Source organism: Loxodonta africana, chromosome 17 (assembly GCF_030014295.1).
Source record: "Loxodonta africana isolate mLoxAfr1 chromosome 17, mLoxAfr1.hap2, whole genome shotgun sequence".
In the NCBI taxonomy this organism is placed as follows: Eukaryota; Metazoa; Chordata; class Mammalia; order Proboscidea; family Elephantidae; genus Loxodonta; species Loxodonta africana.
The window spans coordinates 24,047,580-24,052,049 of NC_087358.1; the positions used below are offsets into that span (position 1 = coordinate 24,047,580).

Genomic DNA, 4,470 nt, shown 5'->3' on the forward strand with positions numbered 1-4,470 from the left:
CTTTTTCGCTAACCCTCTACTTTGCTAAGCAGGATGTCTTTCTCCAGGGATTGGCCCTTCCTGATCCAAAGTAAGTGAGGAAAGTGTTGTCATCATTGCTTCTGAAGAGCATCCTAGCTGTACTTCCTCCAGGGCAAATTTGTTCATTCTCCTGGCACTCTGTGGAATATTCAATATTCTTCCTCAATACCATACTAATGCATCAATTCTTCAGACTTCCGTTTTTCATTGTCCAGCTTTCATATACCTATGAGGTGATTGAAAATACTATGGCTTGGGTCAGGTGCACCTTAGTCATCAAAGTGACATCTTTGCTTTTTAGCACTTTAAAGAGGGCTTTTGCAGAAGATTTGCCCAATGCAATACATCATTTTGATTTCTTGACTTCTGCTTCCATGGTCATTGAACTGCCACATATGGTTTCCAAAGAGCACCTGGTGGATTGAAACTGCCGACCATTTTTGGTTAGCAACTGCAGCTCTTAACCACTACGCCACCAGGTTTTCCTCAAGAAGAATGAAATCCTAGAGAATTTCAATTTCTTCACTATTTATCATGATGTTGTTCATTGGTCCATTTGCAAGGATTTTCATCTTCTTTATGTTCAGGTGTAACCTATACTAAAGGCTACAGTCTTTTAACGGCATCAGTAAGTACTTCAAGTCCTCTTCACTTTAAGCAAGCAAGGTTGTGTCATCTTCATATCTCAGGTTGTTAATGAGTCTTCCTCCAGTCCTGACGTCACGTTCTTCTCCATATAGACCAAATTATCAGATCATTTGTTCAGCATATAGACTGGATAAGTGAGGTGAAAGAATACAACCCTGACACATTTCTTTTCCAGTTTTAAACCACCCAGCATTCCCTTGTTCTGTTTGAGCAACTGCTCTTGATCTGTGTACAGGTTCCTTATGAGCACAAGCAAGTGTTCTGGAATTCCCATTCTTCACAATGTTGCCATAATTTGTCATGATCTACATAGGTGAATTCCTTTGCATCATACGCAGTGGCAGATTATCCAATAAGCAAGGTAAATACGGTCTTACTTGTGCTTGTTGTTGTTCTTGTTAGGTGCCATCAAGCCAGTTCCTACTCATAGCTATCCTAGGTGCAACAGAATGAAACAGTACCCGCTCCTGAGCCATCCTCACAATCCTTGTTATGCTTGAGTCCATTGTTGCAGCTACTGTGTCAGTCCATCTTGTTGAGGTCTTTCCTCTTTTTTGCTGGCCTCTACTTCACCAAGTATGATGTCCTTCTCCAGGAACTGATCCCTCTTGATAACATGTCCAAAGTATGTGAGACATAGTCTCCTCATTTTTGCTTCTAAGGAGCATTCTGGTTGCATTTCTTCCAAGACAGATTTGTTCGTTCTTTTGGCAGACCATTATTCATTCAGTATTCTTTGCCAACACCACAATTCAAAGGCATAAATTCTTCTTTGGTGTTCTTTATTCATTGTCCAGCTTTCACAAGCATATTGTGTAATTGAAAACACCATGGCTTGGTTCAGGTGCACCTTTGTCTTCAAGGTGACATCTTTGCTTTTCAGCACTTGAGAGAGGTCTTTTGCAGCAGATTTGTCCAATGCAATTCATCTTTTGATTTCTTGGCTGCTGCTTCTATGGGTGTTGATCGTGGATTCAAGTAAAATGAAATTCTTGACTTCAATCTTTTCTCCTTTTATCATTATGTTGCTCATTGGTCCAGTTGTGAGTTTTTTTTTTTTTTTTTCTCCTTGCTGAAGCATAATCCACCCTGAAGGCTGTGGTCTTTGATTTTCATCAATAAGTGCTTCAAGTACTTATTTGTGCCTATTTATTAATCTCTAGCAGTGTTTAAGAGCTCTGCTGCTTACAAAATGTTGGCAATTCAAATCCTCCAGTTGCTCCTTGGAAACCTTATGGGGTCGCTATGAGTCAGAATGAACTTGATGGCAACGGGTTTAATGAATGGTTTCACATTTTTTTCACCACATCAAATATTCTGCTTCTAGGTATGACTGGCATCGGTCTCTCCCAACCCCACAGGACCTTCCTATAGAATCGAAACCTCTTTCCAAATTTACAATCTCTGATAGGGGTAGATGGGTAGATGATTGGGTAAAGAAGGTAAGCACAGGCTTACTTGTGCTTATTTACCAATCTGTATTGAATAATTTCACATGGGTTTCACTTCATGTGGCGAAACTTACTACAAATTAGTAGGCACAAGTAAAACTGTGCTTTCTTTGCATATTAGAGAATCCAGCCCTGGGTCAGTAAAACACAGGTTAACATCCTTCCAGTATTCTCTGCTTTTGGCCAAGATCCAACTGACATCAGTAATAATATCCCTAATTCCATGCTCTCTTCTGAGTCTAGCTTGAACTTCTGACAGTTCCTTGTCAATGTACAATTGCAGCCGTTTTTGAATTATCTTCAGCAAATTTTGCTAGCATATGTCGTTAATGATATTGTTCAATAAATTCCTCATTCTGTTGGATTGCCTTTCTTTGGAACGGGCACAAATACGGATCTCTTCCAGTCTGTTGGCCAGGTAGCTGTCTTTCAAATTCCTTTTTTTTTGTTATCAAATGATCCTTTATTGAAATATCTCCTTTTGTAGTTCTTAGCTAGCTGGACATTCCAAAGCACCACTGTTGATGTCATGAGGGTGGTGGCCGTCAACATTGCAGCCCAATGACTGAGCAGTCCCAAAGGTCTCTTTAATAGTTCCAGATAGCTCTCTGGCTAAAGATCGGTGTTGCATTTGACAGGTAATGCCCACAATTTCATCAAAAGTGATATTTCCACTGTGCTTAATATTTTTCTGCTTCTTTCTGTCTCTGGGTGGTTACTTGAGGACTTTGATGATCAGGGCAAAGGCAGAAGTCACCACTGCAATCTGGGCATGTCTGTTCTGAATGGTCAGTTTCACTCTAATCCTTGGTCTCTTCCAGTCCCCAGTTGCCTTGGCAATGTCATCACCAACTGTTTTGGAGACAGACCCAAGGGGCTGATCTTGGGGGCCAGAGCAGATGTAGCACTGACTTCCCCACTGGGGCACCTCAGGTACACGACTTCGATCTCACTGGGTTCAAACTTTGGTGGCATGGCGGAGGCAGCTGGTCTTGGATGAACCCAGATGTGGGGCGACTGAAAAAAGTTGCACCTAGGCCTCAATTGAGCCCAAGCTGAGAGCCCAAATTTCTTGGAATAGACGAGTAAATGCTTCCAACATTGCATCTGTTTGTTGAAGCACGTCTGTTGGTATTCCATCAATTCCTGTAGCCTTGGTTTTCCTCAGTGCCTTCAGTGTGCCTTCTATTTCTTCCTTCAGTACCATCAATTTTTGATCATATTCTTCCTCCTGAAATGGTTGATGTCAACCAATTCTTTTTGGTTCAGTATTCCTTCCATCTTCTTTTGGCGCTTTCCGCATCATTCAATTTTTCGCCCGTAGAATCCTTCAAAATTGCAACTTGAAGCTTGAATTTTCTCTTCAGTTTTTGCACCTTAAGAAATGCTGATAGTATTCTTCCCTTTTGTTTTTTAACTCCAGATTTTTGAACATTTCATTAAAATATTTTGCCTTGTCTTCTCAAACCTCCCTTTGAAATCTTCCGTTCAGTTCTTTTACTTCATCATTTCTTCTGTTTACTTTGTTGTTGTTGTTAGGTGCTGTCCAGTTGGTTCCGACTCATAGCGACTCTATGCACAACAGAACGAAACACTGGGCCATCCTTACAATTGTTGTTATGCTTGAGCTCATTGTTGCAGCCACTGCGTCAAATCCACCTTGCTGAGGGTCTTCGTCTTTTCTGCTGACCCTGTACTTTGCCAAGCATGATCCCTCCTAACAACATGTCCAAAGTACGTAAAACACAGTCTCACCATCCTTGCTTCTAAGGATCATTCTGGTTACAGTTCTTCCAAGTACAGCTACTCTGTACACAAGAGCAAGCTTCAGAGTCCCAATGACAGCCATTTTGATCTTTTCTTTCTTTTTAATGAACTTTTGTTTTTTCCATGTTTGATGTCCTTGATGTCATCACACAATTCTTCTCGTCTTTGGTCATTAATGTTCACACACATGTTGACTTCAAGTCAATTCCGACTCATTGCCAACCTATAGGACAGAGTAGAACTGCTCCATAGGGTTTCCACGGAGCAGCTAGTGGATTTGAACTGCCGGCCTTTTGATTAGCAATCAAGTTCTTAACCACTGTGCTATCAGGGCTCCATAACCTAGATAGTAATGTTGAATTTGTTTCTTCTTGCTTTCGAATAACTTACATGTGCAAAGGTAATGCGGTAAAAATATCTGAGTTCAGATTTTGGTTTTGTTATCTGTGTAAAAATGAACATATTAACTAACCCTTCTGTATTAGGTTCCTATGGCTACTGTAACAAATCACTGCAAACATGTCTTAACATAGATTTATTTTATTACAGCTCTAGAGTTCAGATGTTTCTAATCTGGTTTACT

General features: G+C 40.6%; 1 pseudogene; it reads right to left on the reverse strand.

The window, feature by feature from the left end:
- Positions 1-2,546: 2,546 nt before the first annotated feature.
- On the reverse strand, positions 2,547-4,053 carry LOC100667015 (large ribosomal subunit protein uL11-like; annotated as a pseudogene).
- Positions 4,054-4,470: the final 417 nt, after the last annotated feature.